The sequence below is a fragment of the Magnolia sinica genome, chromosome 5 (genome assembly GCF_029962835.1).
Source record: "Magnolia sinica isolate HGM2019 chromosome 5, MsV1, whole genome shotgun sequence".
Lineage (NCBI taxonomy): Eukaryota > Viridiplantae > Streptophyta > Magnoliopsida > Magnoliales > Magnoliaceae > Magnolia > Magnolia sinica.
In genome coordinates this window covers 100,541,566-100,558,106 of record NC_080577.1, presented here as the reverse complement: position 1 = coordinate 100,558,106, position 16,541 = coordinate 100,541,566, and positions in this window count along the sequence as shown.

Here is a 16,541-nt window from a genome sequence, read left to right as displayed (position 1 = left end):
ATATCATGGCAACATTACATGCACATCAGCAAATTGACATGAAATACCTGAATGTAAAACCAATACATGATATCAAAATAAGTGCAATGACAGACATAAAGGAAATGTGTACAATTATGGACTAGAGAGTGTGATGCACCTGCTAGGCATTTAATAAGATAAAACAATCAACATAAGAACTACAAAACATAGATTGATCAAGGAACTATATCACCCATACATGTGCTTCATGAATCCTTATAAAATTCCCACTAGCCTTTGCCTCTGCTAATTTCCCCTTCTAGACCTTATTAAGACCTTTGTATTCATACCTTCTATCTTGGAAACTGAAATTACAAAGCATAGTAAATACCATTTAGTTTGGACGAAGTATCCAGACATACCATGTGAAGCCGTAAACACGCCCACTAGTGAATTGAACAAGCTGGAATTTGACTAGTTGGTATTTATTTCTCAAATTAGCTATGAAAGCCATTCAGAGGAACCCCTTTTAGAATGAATTTTTCAAAGCTTGACAAAGAATAAGATATATATATATACCCTGCAAACTAGTAACCTAACCAATGTTGGTGAAAAGCACAAGAAAAAATGAAGAGGACAAACATCAACTTATTTAAGATCATTTAACTTATAACATATTTCCATATTGTTTCAAGTTCATCATGAGTTCTTTTCCAAAGGGCTTAAGCTCATAATACATTTTTTCCAACCTGGTTCTCAGTAGGATTTGGAAGTATGGTAATTGTGGCAGATGTTCCTCTATGATCTTTTGCAGCCCACAAACTTCTTTAATCTCATGGTATAGACGGTCCTACAACAACAATTGGAATCAGAAATATATAAAACTGAAAAGGTAAAGATGAATAAATGATTGAATCTACTGAGAGAGCTACCTGATTCTTAGGATTTTTCGCAAGTTCATACATAGCCCATTTTGTTGTTACCAGAGTGGTATCCGATGTTTCAATGATTGCTTCCCAGACCAAAATGTTGGCTTGGAATTTCGTGTATGGGCTGTTCATGTTTACACCATCAGTTCTTTTAGAAAGCCCATTCGTGTATGGGAAACATTTGGTCTGTTCAGCATCATGTATGCAGCCTTTTTTTAAAGCCAAAATTCCAAAATTCCTCATATATTCCAAAAGTAACATTATACATTATAGGAACTTTCCTTGCATTTGAACAATCTGTAAAGAGAGAGACAGACGGTTGATCTTTGCCCCCTTTCTCTCTCTTGAAAGAAACCAAAACGAACAAAACCAACACAGTAATAAAACAGAGAGAGGGAGAGAGATTAGCTGTATGCTTTTGGATTAGGCAGCAGATACAAAACCACATGAGAGAGCCATCAGCAGCACAACTGCCTCTTCTTCCTCTGCCAGCTTCCTCTTTCTCTGCATCTGCAACAACTTTTTTTTTTGACAAGAAATCCATATATAGTAATATTAGAATGTCTCATATATGCAAACAGAAGAATCTACGGCATCTTATTCCTATTCACAACCCTATTGACAAACCCTAAAATCCAGATCTCCCTCCTACAGAGAAAACGAAGGATCTTCTGCAGAATCTACAACGAAAATCACAAAAAAATCCTCTGACTCCTTAAAGAAATACAATCCAAACACATGCTGTAAAAAATCTAGAACAAACGCATGTAAAAATATGTAACTCGCCGTTGCAGTCGATATAACCGTCCCTACGTAAGATCAGGGAAAAACCTTCATTGGGATTTTTGATCCATCTCAGAGAGAGAGAGAGAGAGAGAGAGAGAGACTAACCGTTCTTCTTCTCCTTCTCCTTCTCCTTCTTGTAGCGAAAGGGGGTTTTGAAAGCCCTAGCAAGGGAGACAGAGAGGTTGGGAAACAGATAGGGAAATGGGGTTGAGAGATAGAGAGAGGGTGAGGGAGCGTGAGAGATCAAGAGAGGGCTGAGTGCAAGAGAGAGAGAGAGAGAGAGAGAGAGAGGATGAGGGAGGGTGAGTCGCGGGCCGGCGAGAGAGAGAAATAGGGATTTACTTATGTGAAATAGGGTGCGCGGGAAGGGTGCGCGGGAGAGGTCCGCAGACGGGATTTTAGGGGTGATTTATTTTAGGACTTGTGGGGCCCACCATTGTGTATATTAATTATCCACTCCGTCCATTCATTTTAACGGCTCATTTTTAGGATTTATCCAAAAAATGAGTCAGATCTAAGATTTAGGTGGACCACACCACATATTAACGATATAAATTTATTTTTTTCATTCTTTCTCATGGTGTGGTCCACTTAGACTTTTGATCTTTTTAATTATTGGGCTCATGCACTGAAATAATATTTCAAAATTGATGGACTGATTAGATAAAATAAATATATTGCAATGGGCCCCATGGAACCCCTTAAGCATCGTCCGTCTCTAATAAGGTCATATGGGGAGGTATGTTTTAGCTACAGATTAAGTTAGTTTTAGCTACGGATTAAATCCGTAGCTATTTAGCTACAGATTAAAGCCATAGCTATAGACCTATATAGTCCGTAGCCTTTGCTCATTTTTTTGGTAGTGGTCCCTGTTTTGGCAGGGATAAAATCCTAGTAGGATTCTGAGTTTATGTGTGGTGGAGATCCTTCTGGATCTTCGGCGAGGAGAACTTTGTTGGAGATGCTTTCCGCAATCTTCGGCGCGGATCGCGGGAGGACAGCAACGTTGGCTAGGTCGAGCTTGGCCTAATGTCGGAGTCGAGCTCGACCTGATGCTGAGAGGTCAAGCTCTTCTTGGTTGGGCCCTAGTCTGCTGAGGTTGGACTCGGCGTATTTGCTAAGGTCGGGCTCAGTCTAATGTTGACATATGGAGTTTTCTTCCTAGTTAGTTGAGAGGTGAGTGTTGGACTGTTGGGTTGTACCTGTTGCTGTTAGAACACTTGACTTGGTCTGTTGACAGTAGGTCTGCATATTTTCCCCATAACAGTAAGTCCCCCCTACTTACCAGTCCGCGTAGTGGATTGGATAAGTAGTATGTATTCAGGCCAAGTCAGGACTAACATCAGGTTGAGATAGGACTTGGGTAGTGATAAGCCGAGATGTCGAGGAAGGTGAACCACCTTAGGAGGTCAAGGAAGGTGAACCTCCTGCGTGTCATTATAAGTGATGGGAAGTCGGCGATCGTGGAGCTCGAGGTAGGAGTCTCATGATGGCAGCATGATGGCGATGCTCGACTTGCGGGTACTTAGCATATGCTAGTTGTCCTCGGAACGGGGCTCGAGGTAGTTGTACGCCCCGTGTCCTGCAGGGGGAGCTTTAGCATGTGACGCTATGACTCCCCATGCTCGGGCATTGATGGGGTGCCATCAATGCACTGAGCGCGACATGAATAAAGGGGCGAGAGGGCACCCAGAGCCCTGTATTTCTTCCCATTTTTCTCTGCCTTCCTTCGGAGCAGGCGATTTCCAGTAAGTCAAAAATTCCTCTTTTCCTCTTCTTTCTAGTGGTTTTTCCCTCTTCTGGCTAGTTTTTTCCCTTTCTAGCTAGTTTTTCCCTTTCCGGGGTAGTCTTTACTTTCCTTCTTTTATCTCGACCAAGATGTCAGATTAGTACATGGTCAGGGAAGTTTCCGAGACTTTTCACAATGATTCTTATTATACCATAGAGGATGACCCAACGAATATCTTAACTCCCCCTTCGGACGTGGGGGATGAAGAGGTGGGATTTCAGGGTCTAAGTGATGAAGGAGTTCGGCTGGAGCCAGGTTGCCTTGCTACCGCAGCCGATGAGATTGGTACTTACGACTCTGTCATTATGGAGGCCGATCTCCTGAGGGTAAGGGGAGATTACTAAATCCCTGAGTCTATGAGTCTTTAGGCTCCGGAGTTGGGGGAGGTCCTTGGTCAGCCTCGCGTGGGTGAGCTGGTCGTTTATGTCATGGTTCTCTAGTGCAGTCTTCACCTGCCTCTACATCCGACGATATAGAGATTTCTTACGGTAGTGAAGTTGGCCCCGGGCCAACTAATCCCAAATGCCTGGAGGGCTCTAATCGAGACGTGCATCCTCTGGAAGTAGCTTGGTTTCCCCGAGTTATCCGTGGCAGAATTCTTATATTTGTATAAAGTCAAGCCTAACCACACCCATCTAGGGTGGTACTATCTCTTTGCCTTGGCTAATCAAGGTCGGAGACTTATCACTGGCAATCCCTCTTCTAATAAGAGATGGAAGGACAAATGATTTTTTGTGTTTAAGGAGTGGGTAGACCCAGTGATTGGCATTCCCACTGAGTTCTCAACTCCAGGTCGGGTCTAATCAAGTTGCATCCTGGTTCAAAGTAGTTCTACACTTGCACTAACCTTCTATTTTTGTTGTTCGTAGTGGCTTCCTCATGCGTTCAGCCCGAGCTCTCTCCTGCTAGCTTCAGCGCATAGCTCATGTGAGGTTGTTGGACCCTGCACGAAGGAACGGGAAAGCGTCGATGACCCCTCATTCCATGCTAGGATCTCCCAAGTTGCCCCTCAGTTAGCAGGTATCAGCGTGTTTTAAAGTTTTGCTAAGTCTCAATACCTCCTTACTAACGTTTCTACACTTATAGTATGTCGGGTCTTACTCATCCTTCGAAGAGGCAGAACCTACCTATCGAGGCTGAGGTGGACCAGTTTAGGAAGCAGATGAAGGAGGAGTGCCTCGCCGAACCATGGGGCAGGTTGTGCCAGCAGTTCAGCCTCCTCCTGGGATTCTGCGACCAATTGATCCCCCTAAGGAGGAGGTTGCTACCTCCGCCATCACCGTAGCTCCTGAGGTGGTGCGAGTGCCCGAGGAGGAGGTTCCTTATCAGGCACCCGAGGGGGCTGCTCCCGAGGCAGGGGGAGCTCATTCGGTTCTTGCCGCATGGAGTTCCGCTCATAAGGCAGAAGGCAGTGGTTCAACTTCCTAGTTAGGCTACTTGGCGAAGCTGGTCATGCGGACCTCTCGCCATGAAGAAGAGAAGGACGTTGCCGCATTGACCAAGCAGCACCTGATGGACGTGCTGCGCGATTCAGCGATCTACCTTCAGAGGGTACTTGTCTTTTTGAGATTAGTACTCATGCCTTTACTTCCGGTGTTTTGACCTTTCTTTTTGCTCTAGGTGGCTCCTGCTATCCTATTGGCCTGACTTTTTTTCAAAGAAGTCGGCCTTGGTTATGAGAAGCTTGAGATTGACCTTTTGAGAGTGACTTCTAAGCTTCAAGCCACAATCGAAGCTCGAGATGTAGCTGTTGGGGCTCGGGATGCTGTCATGGCCCGGTTGGAAAATCTCTAGGAGGCCTTGAGCGCTGCAGAGGCTTGACTTGACAAGGTCCTTGCAGAGAATGCCTCGACAGAAGTTGCTTCGAAGGCTGAGAGGAAGAGGCTAGAGGCTGCTCTTACGGAGGCAGTCTCCAAGTTGTCGGAGACTTTGGCTCGATTGACCATGGTCGAGGCCTCTGTCCCTGAGCTGAAGCTGGCTGTGGTGGAAGCTTTCAAGGCCTCTGAGGAGCACGCAGAAAGGCTTGAAGATTATTATAACTTCGGCTTTGTTAGGTGTGAGGAGTTCATCAAGTCGAAGTATCCAGGTTTGGACTTGGATAACTTAGGCGAGGAGGCTGCGAACCACCCTGCTGCCGACGCCCCTACTACTGATGCTCCTGTTGGGGCCCCCGCTCTTGCCAAGGCTCCTTCGGATGCTCCTTGAGAGCTCTACCTTTCCTTTTTCCTGTTCTTTTTATGTCTTAAGACTTATGATCTTTTAATTTTGTTAATGGAAAGAATATTTTGTTATATTTGTGTGGTAATGTGTTGTTTGGTTAATGGCACGACCTCTATTCTATGGGTCAGCCGTTTTAGTTGCAGACTTCTTTGTTTCAAGAATTCCTAAGTTAGTCGCCTTGGCTATAAGCTTTAGCTCTTTCATTTAAAGACCGAGTTGCTTTGATGAGGGCATTTTTCTCCCTCGTGAGGGGAGCCCTTAGTAGAGTTTGCAGTTGCTTTAATAAGGACGTTTTTCTCCTTCGCAAGGGGAGCCCTTAGTAGATTTCACAGGTCGAGAATCAGGATTCGAAAATGTAGATAAAATGAACTCCCTTGAATTGGGATTATTATTATAACTTTTTAAAAAATTATGTAGATCACAGACAATGTAGTAGAAAAGCAAGATTCGAGATTGTACTCAACAAACTTAGGCATAATAAATCTTCAGGTGTTCAGCATGCCATGGGTGAGGCAGAGATCGCCCCTCCATGTCCATGAGTCGATATGTTCCTGGTCAACTTGTGCTAGTCACCGTATAGGGGCCTTCCCAGTTTAAACCTAAAGTTCCGGAGCCGAGCTCTTTAGTGTTCTGGAATGTCCTTTGGAGGACCAAGTCCCTGGTTCGGAATCTCCTGACTTTCACTCTAGAATTGTAGAAACGTACGACATGTCATTGCCGAGCTGTGGCTCTTAGTCCGGCTTGTTCTCTTTTCTCCTCGAGTAGATCCAGGTCTAGCATTATCAATTCGACATTTTGATCCTCATCATAGGACTGGGTTCGCGCAGATGGGAGCCTGATCTCCATTAAGACGACTGCCTCAGCGCCAAAGGCAAGGGAGAAGGGGGTTTCTCCTGTGGTCATTCGAGCGGTAGTCCTATATGCCCAGAGGGTAAAAGGGAGTTCTTCTGCCCAAGCTCCTTTAGCCTTTCCGAGCTTAGTTCGAAGGTGGCTCTTGAAAATCTTGTTGATTGCCTCGACTTGTCCGTTTGTTTGGGGATGCCGAGGTGATGAATAGACATTCCGAATTCCAAGGTTTTCGCACATACCTCGGAATCGATTATTGTCAAACTGTTTCCCATTATCGGAGACGATCGTGTTAAGAACCCTATACCGGCATATTATATTCTTCCAAATGAAGTCTGTGATCTTTTATTCAGTGATCGAGGCTAGGGGTTCAGCCTCTGCCCATTTGGTGAAGTACTCGACAACAACGACTGCGAACTTGGTTTATCCTTTATCAGTTGGTAGGGGATTAATGATGTCAATCCCCCATTAGGTGAACGGCCATGGTCCGATCATGGGAGTTAGCAACTCAGGCAGCTGATGAGGTATTATCGTAAATCGCTGGCACTTATCGCATTTTCAGGTATATTGTCCTGCATTTGCTTGGATTGTCGGCTAGAAATAGTCCTGCTGAAGGACTTTATGAGCGAGGGCTCGGCCGCCTGAATGGTTGTTGTAGATGTCTTCGTGAGTCTCTTTCAAGATATACTCAGCTTCATGGGGTCATAGGCATCTAAGGTAAGGAATGGAGAATCCTTTTTGTACAGGATGTCCCCAAGCATGGTATAGCGAGCTGCTCTAAATAAGAGTCTGTGTGCTTCCAACTGGTCTTCGGGTAGTTTACCTTCCTTAAGGTAATTAGCTATCAGATCCATGCAGGTTGGACTTAGATTTATGGGAAGTACTATGCCCGGATTAAGTTCATTGATGATCAGATCTGTCAGAAACTCGATTGGGATTGGTTTCGGGATATCATCTTTGGTCGTCGTGACCAACTTTGCTAGCATGTCCACCTTAGAATTTTATGACGTGAGAACGAGGCTAATGTTACACCTTGAAAACTTGTTGATCAGTTCTCGGGGCCTTCATTCTTTCTCCTTTTGCTTGGTATTCGCTAGTTTTTCGGTTGATGACTAGCTGTCAATCGCTACGAACTTCCAGATATCAAGCTCCCATTGATGATTTCAGCCTTAGCCCTACCAAGAGGGCCATATTCTGTTGCATTGTTCGATGCTTGGAATCTGAATCTTAAGGCATATAGCGCACAGGTCGGGTCTAGTGCCTCCAGAACTATTCTAGCCTCGCTGCCTTTAAAATTGGATGAGCCATCTACATGTAGTGTCCATGTTTGTAGCTCTAGTTTAATTGTTTGGCCTCCAAGCTACTCGGCTTGGACGTTGGGAGGTTACTGAGTCGTCCTCGGGCATGAGTTCAACGAGGAAGTCAGCTACTTCCTGTCCCTTGATAGCGGTACGGGGGCGATAGTCGATATCGAACTCACTGAGCTCAACTGCCCACTTTGTGAGTCTTCTTGATAGCTCTGGCTTTTGAAGAACTTTTCGAAGGGGTTGGTATGTCGGGACCACGATAGTGTGGGCTTGAAAGTAAGGCCGGAGACACCGTGATGAGATGATTATGGCTAATGCGAGCTTCTCGATGCTTGGATACCTGATCTCTACTGGGACTAGGGCCTTGCTGACGTAGTATACTAGAAATTACTTTCCTCCTTATTCTATGATAAGGACTGAACTAACCGCAGCTAGTGATACTGCTAGATATAATAGGAGCGATTCCCCTTGTTTGGGCTTTGAGAATAATGGTGGGGACCCCATGTATCTCTTGAGCTCCTGAAAGGCAAGCTCACACTCTTCTGTCCACTCTGCTTTTTGGTTTCCTTTCAGCTGTTTAAAGAAGGGCAGACATTTATCCGTAGCTCGGGAGACGAATCGGCTGAGCGTGGCTACCCTTCCTATAAGGCATTGAATCTCCTTTTATTATCTTTGGTGAAATCATCTTGAGCGGGGCTTGGATCTTGTCGAGGTTCACTTTTATCCCTCTTTGGCTCACTAGGAATCCGAGGAACTTTCCTGAGCCAACGCCGAAAGCATTTGCTCGAGTTCAACTTCATCTGATATTTCCTTAAGATCTCGAACATTTCCTCAAGGTCAGAAGGATGGTTTGCAGCTTTGACGCTTTTGACAAGCATATCATCAATGTAGACCTCCATGGATCGTCAAATCTGTTGGGTGAACATCTTGTTCACAAGTCTCTGATACGTAGCACCAGCGTTCTTCAGCCCAAAGGGCATGACCTGGTAACAATAAAGACCGTTTGTCGGTGATGAAGCTCATTTTCTGTTTATCGTGAGGGTACATCGTGATTTGATTAAAACCTGAATATACATCCATAAAGTTCAGGAGCTCATGCCCTGCTGTACTATCGACGAGCTGATCGATTCGAGGGAGAGGGAAACTGTCCTTGGGGCATGCTTTGTTTAGGTCGGTGTAATCAACACAGAGCCGCCACTTCCCGTTGGACTCTCTCACTAGGACGACGTTAGCTAGCAAGTCCAGATAGTATATCTCTTCCACAAAACTTGCCTCGAGGGGTTTTTCAACCTCCTCTCCAATTATTTCGTCTCGATCTGCTTCAAATGCTCTCCTCTTTTGCCGACTAGCCTGTGGTCGGGATCGATGTTAAGTTTGTGTACCATCACCTTCAGGTCGATGTCAGGCATATCCTGGTGCAACTAAGCGAATATATCAGAATGTCGCCGAAGGAGATTTATGATTTCATCTTGCAATACTAGGGCTAAGGATGATCCGACCTGAACCGTACGAACAAGGTCAAACACATTGAGGGGGACAGACATGAGGTCTTCCATCGGGTGTCATCTTTCGTCGAACTCTTCTTAGGGGTCCAAGGAAGTGAGGTTCATAGCTTTATGCTTCCTTACTGCCAAGGAATAGCATTGTTGAGCTTCCTTGTAATGTCTCGGAAAAATCCGTACAAAGACCCGAGTACCACCTCAAGCAGAAATCACAAAGGACCGAATTCTGTAGAAACTAGACAAAAATTAATTAAGTATTAAACTAAATAATCAGTGGAATTAGCTTGAACCACTATTTATATGAATTGCAAGACCCAAAACCATTAAAATTGGTAGCTCAACATTACTTAAAAACCTAGGAGCAATCTCAAAACCCAGTTACTCTCAAGAGCGCATTGAAACTCCGTATCGGACCTGGACCGCAGGTCGAAGGTTCAATTATCGCGAAACTATAAGGTTATGACCATCTTATTAGGCTTAACAACCATCGCGGGAATCGAGCCCAAATAGTATCCAGAAACGCACAACTTGAGCCCTGAGCAAAGTGTGTGAGAAATGCGAATATCTTTTAAAAATGCTTTGAAACTTAAGTGAATTGGGTTGTTCACTTGCAGGCCAAATTGAAGACTTCAGATTGTCAAATTCTGACCAAACTTTACCTATGGATCAGGAAAATTTTCCTGCTCATATCTATATACTTGTGGCCCTGATCGAGTGACGATGACCGCTGAAACTGGTCCTCCACGGTCGATCCACTAATCCGATCAGACAGAAATCATAACCTAGCTTAGATCCATCACCAAGGAACTTGCTCCAGGCCGTATGTAGGCAATGGACCTCCGAATGAGCTCCGTTTACTCGAAACAGGCGCCTTTTGGCTATAACCTAAGTATACCATGGCCCTGGGGCTATTTACACCACTTTTAAGCCTATTTAAGCACTTTAAACCACCCCATTCCCATTCCATACGAATTTTCTCCAAACCCTATGAGAGAGAAGAGAGAAAAGAGGAGAAAAGAGTGGAGAGTGAAGGGAGATCTTTGGAGTTTGTGTGGTCCTTCTTCCCTGTTACTCCACACATCGAATCACCTCCCCACCATCGCTACACAAGCAATTCCAACTCCGACTTAGGTAAGAAATCCTAACCCTAATCTTGTTTTAGGAATCCAAATAGAAGAATCGATGAAATAGCTAACCCGTTTCGTGATTTAGGTAGCCGTTGTGCTATAGACGGGAACGTAGTGTGCGAACCGAGTTCGTAACGGGCGTACCAACGAAAGGTGCAGACTATAAACATTTAGGTTATGGTTTTCAAGGCTTTTAATGTTAGTTAATGATTTATGAATGACTTGATTGCTGCCACATGCACCTAGATACGATGTTTTCCATACACCATACATATGTGAACTATGTTGAAAATAGAATGCATTCCATGTGTTTGTTGAAATGTTTGAATGAAAGTGAAATCATGATTTGTGCTTGCCATGACTATTAACGTAGAATACGTGATTGTTATATGTATGATAACTGCTTGTGAAAGGATTTGCCCTAATATATGTTAAAACTAATTTATTTCATATATATTAAAATGTGTAGTCTAAGTGTTTGATAAAATGTCTGAATGAGTAAGTGTTTGGTGAATTGTACTTACTAAGGGTGTTGAGATAGGATTCTCAACTACCTTAGCTATATGCATAAATTCTTTCTTGTAACTTAAATTCAACTACATGATTTATTTATGAAATACATATATATGATAATATGTTCATTACGTGTTTTATAAAATGCTCAAATGATTGTAATGTTTGAATTGTTTGTTCAATACTGTTATGACCATCACATGTGATTACCTGTTGCATTCGAGTATGATTGGGACTACTACATAGTCCAAGCAATCGGTAACGATGTTTGATCGAGTGGCCGAACTAGTCTCGCCACAACGGATACGTACGATGAATCCGAGTCGTATGGTGATTATCGACAGTAGTTAGGCCACGATGAGTGCGTATGCGCTCCATGTCGATTAATTTAGCGTGCGTTCGTACCAATCAAACTTGTCAAATATCCCGATTGGCCTATTGTATGTTTACCATGTATGGACGCTCCTTCTTGAATCTAAAGTACTGCTTACCAATGTAAAGCCCATTTCAACCTTGGTACCAAGATCCGCTAAGACTCATGAGCCAGGCATAGTGTTATGGGACACCGTGGTCAAGCTGTTGCCCTACGCTGGGGTGACAAGCCTCCCCATAGTGACTAATGAGCAACCCAAACTCGTGAGCCGAATACGGTGGTATGGGACACTATATTCGAGCTGTCGACTTATGATCAGGTGACGAGCCTCTCGTAGTGACCTCGAGTATAAATTAGGCTTACGTTGAGGTGATGAGCCTCCCGTAGTGACCTCGAGTGTAAACTCGTGAACTTGCATATCCATTGCTTTTAAATTAGGGGTGATGTTGCCATATAACTTGCATATCGTATGTGATTAACTAGGATTGCCTATCGTATGTGATTAACTACGAATGACGACCCTAGATGGATCATTGTTTGGGTAAATGATATAAAGGAAGGTACCTTAGCTTTTCAAATCTGCTGTATGAATAAGCCTAATTAATTACTTGGATAACATGACCATGCACTTACTTTTGCAAGAGAGATGATATTGCTGAGGGAGTTTGCCATGCGCGACCGTGAGATGATGTTGCTGAGGGAGTGCAGGCGAGTGCATGCATCATTACAACATACCATTCCTGCATTAACAAGAGTACTTAGGACATGATTGTTGTATTGCTTTATCATTACTGCTTGACTAAATTGATAATATGTTAACCTTTGCCTTATAGTACCACTAAGTTGATCACTCACTCCCACTCTGGGACGGTGTTTTAAAACACCAACCAGACTTTGTTTTAGCTGCGGATGATGGCGAGGCTTATGTGACGGAGCCAGACTTTTATGATGAGGAGGAGTTCTCCTACGTTCAGCTCTCATGCGGGTCTGTGTAGACCTAGAGCTGCGTCGTCGGGATTACAGGGATATTGGATTAGTGGAACATTCACATTTTGTCATTTTGTATAACTTAAAACAAATTTTGTATATATTCATCTTGGTAGCACGTTCATACTCTGGAGACCGCCCTTCGCAGGTTGGCGGTCTCCTCGGCGTTTGAGTACTTATGGGCTCTGTTGATGAGGTTGGCCATAGTCGTAGGGGAATTTTTATCAAGTGAAAAGAGAAATCTTCCCTTCCGCAGACCTCCCATCATTGCCGTTAGGGCGATCTCCTCTGAGTGTGCTTGCACTTGTAACGCTTCCAACTTAAAATCCTTAATGTAATCTTTTAGTGGTTCTCCATCATTTTGGACGACATGGAGAAGGTTGGATGCCGGTTTGAGGCTCTGTTTTCCTCCAATGAAGTTGGCGATGAAAGCTTTGTTGAGCTGCGCAGAGAAATTGATCGATTGTGGCTTCAATTGTCAAAACCACATTCGGGCCGCCCCAGTCAGGGTTATTGAGAATGCTCGGCACATAACCGTAGCTAGCGCGCAGTGCAGTTCCATCTAAGCTTTGAACGACTCCAAGTGTTCGGCGGGATCTATAGTTCCTATGTACGGGGCGATTTGCGGCATTCGAAACAAGGGAGGGACCTGTGCGATCATGATATCGGCGGTGAAGGGAGGCTCAGTCTCTTCCAGCATTGCCTCTACTGGGGTTGGGGTGTTCAATCGGTAGGTCTGTCGCATGTCGTTGATTTGTCCTTGCAAGTCTTTGAGCTTGGCTTCCCAGGGGCTCTTGTTTTTTACTATTACTTCGTCGACTGCCCCGAAGGCCTTACCACGCTTCTTTTTATCCAACTCATGACGTATGTCAGTCTTTGCTAGAGCAGAAGTGCCAGAGACATGAGAAGGCACGAGCTTGGAGGCATTGTCCCACCTACTTTAGGATCGGGAAGGCAACTCAGATGAGCCGCAAGTCTCTGGGACCGTCCGTCCCGAAGCATGCCCGAACCCGTGGGTTGGGCTAGGTTGCAATTGCTCTAGTAACCGCTTCATAGATCTCATATTATTGTTTGGTGCCTCAACTTGGCGTTCGAGGGACATAAGTCGACCTCCACGGCCGCGGGATCGTTGCACCAAACCCGCAGGTGCGGAATCAGCTTGCATCTGTGAAGAGGAACCTCCGTGGCTGGCTGACTGCTTCGGTCACGCCAAGTCGAGTGCACCCGGGGAGGCCAGGGCTTTCTTCTTTCCTCTCGCCATTACTGGATTGTGATGAAGTAAGAACAGCTTTCAAATGTTGTTCCCACAAATGATGTCAAACTATTGATGCAGAAATCTGGCCCTCTTTAATTCGTGAACCTTCATAAGGAACAAACAAAGAAGACCCTGGCTCATGTGTCGGGGACCCTCCGATGCCAAAGTCAGGAGTCTGGATCTAGTTGAACGTAGAAGGGTTAGGGTGAGAGATTGTGCATACCTCTCCCATATGGAGATCTTCTTATTTATAAGTGGGACGAGGCGGTGGCGTTGAGGGCGATTGTCCCTATTTTGGCGGGGACAAAATCCTAGTAGGATTCTGAGTTTACACGTGACGGAGATCCTTCTAGATCTTCGGCGAGGAGAACCGTGTTGGAGATGGTTTTCGCGATCTTCAGCGCGAATCATGGGTGGACAGGAACGTCGATTAGGTCGGGCTCGGCCTAACGTTTGGGTCGAGCTCGACTTGATGCTAAGAGGTCAAGCTCTTCTTAGTTGGGCCATGGTCTACTGAGGTCGAACTCGGTGTATTCGCTGAGGTCGGGCTCGACCTAATGCTGAGAGATGGAGTTTTCTTCCTGGTTGGTCGAGAGGTGAGTGCTAGACCGTTGGGTCGCACTTGTTGCTGTTAGAACACTTGACCTAACCTGTTGACAGTAAGTCAGCATATTTTCCCCATAACATATAAAATCTTGATTATAGCATTTTTAGAAACGGTAGTAATAGTGTCATGATTTTTTATAAAGAATTTCATCTTTAAATTGTTGGTTATAAAATAAAGAGATATAGGGAAAAAAAAACAAAATAATAAACAAAAAATAATAAGAGACGTATCTGAAGAATTGATGCACCTTACAATCGCTGTCTTTTATAATTTTTTTTATTTTTTTTTTTAAAAGCGTCGATAGGAAGATGATTTCTGATGCACTGTACTGACAAGTCTGTATCTGGAATACAATAACTCTTCTCCAATATGAACGGCTTAGACTTAATGTACTCTCGATCATAGCAACATAAACTCAAAAATATTCTAACTAATTTGTCCAAAAAAAATACAAATGAAAAACTAGAGAAGAGAGAAATTTTGAATAGATTTTGCATTTGACAAAAATTATCATTATAAAAATAAGAGTAGGCATGTGAGCTGTATAATAAATATACGCCAGCGCATGCCAACTTATTAATTTTTAAAAGGTCTATAGTGATTCTTTGTCCTTGTATGCTTGGATACAAAACATATATCCAGAAAATTAAAAATACTTTATCAAACATACACCGTGCTCGGCCACGGCCAGCGCACAAGATTGCTCTCATACATACTCTTATTTTTCGATACAATGCATTAGGGAAGAGTTTTAATATAAAAATTTAGCTTTCTTAACATGGGATAAAGTTAAACACAATTAAATTAAGTTTGTAAACAAAGGAAAAATATAATTTCCGTAGATTTTTCAAATATTTTGTTTTCTGACTTCATTAATCTAATAACATCAAGATCAAGGTGGGCCTACGTCAGGCACCACCCTGTTGGGTGAGGTCCGGCCGCATCTAATCCACTTCCGAACCCCAAACGGCCAAACCCCTTTCGGAAGAATGCCGTTTGGCTAGTGACGCTGACACCAGCCAGGTGGCTAGTGGTCGGTGCTATGTGACCCTGCCATGATGTATGTGTTTTATCCACGCCGTCCATCCATTTTGAAAGATAATTTTCGGGCTTGATTCCAAAAATTAGGTAGATATAAATCTGAGGTGGATCACACCATGGGAAAACAGTAATGATTAAATGTCCACCATTGAAAACCTCTTAGGGCTAACTGTAACGGTTATTTGACATCTTACTTATTGATTAGGTCATACAGACTTGGATGAAGGGAAAAAATATATATCAGCTTGATCCAAAACTTTTGTGGCCCAAGAAGTTTTTAACAGTGGGTGTTCAATCAACACTGCGGTCAATTTGAGATTTGGATCAACTTCATTTTTGGGCTCATTCTATAAAATTATATGGAAGAATGGGTGGACGGCATGGATGAAACACACACATCATGGTGGGGCTCACTGAGCACCGACCACCGGCCACCGGGGTGGTGGTTCATGGATTGGCTACTCCCCTGCCACTAGCCCGGTGGCTGATGGTCGGTGCTCTGTGGGCCTTTCCATGATGTTTGTGTTTCATCCATTCCGTGCATCCATTTTTACAGATTATCTTAAGGCTTGACACGAAAAATGATAGGGATATAAATATCATTGGACCACACTACGGGAAAACAATAATGATCGGATATTCACCATTAAAATCCTTCTAAGGCCCACTGTACTGTTTATTTGACATCTAATCTGTTGATTAGGTCATACAGTCCCAGATTAAGGGGAAAAAATATCATCTTGATCCAAAACTTTTATAACCCCCGGAAAGTTTTCAATGGTCAACATTCACTCAACACTATTTCCTATAAAGTAGTCCACTTGAGATTTGGATATAACTCATTTTTGGTCTCATACTATAAAATGATCTATAACAATAGTTGGACGGAATGGATGAAACAGATACATCATGGTGGGTCTCACAGAGCACCAACCACCAGCCATTGGATGATGGTAGGGGGAGTACCTGATCCGTTTCCTCCGCTCTCGGCATTTGCTAAACAAACTTATATTACCGAGTAAAACTAAGTTGGGCCCACCTTGAATGTATGTAGTCTATCCACGCCGTCCATCCGTTTTTACATCTAATTCAACGGGTTTAGCCCAAAATTGAAGCATATCCAAAGATAAAGTAGATCATACCGCAAGAAACAGTGGGGATAATGATTTCCACCGTTGAAACTTTGCTAGGCCCCACAGTGATGTCTATTTGTCTTCCAACCTGTTCACAGGATCATACGGGCATGGATGAACGGAGAGCAAAAATATAAGCTTGATCCAAAACTTCCGTGGCCCCCG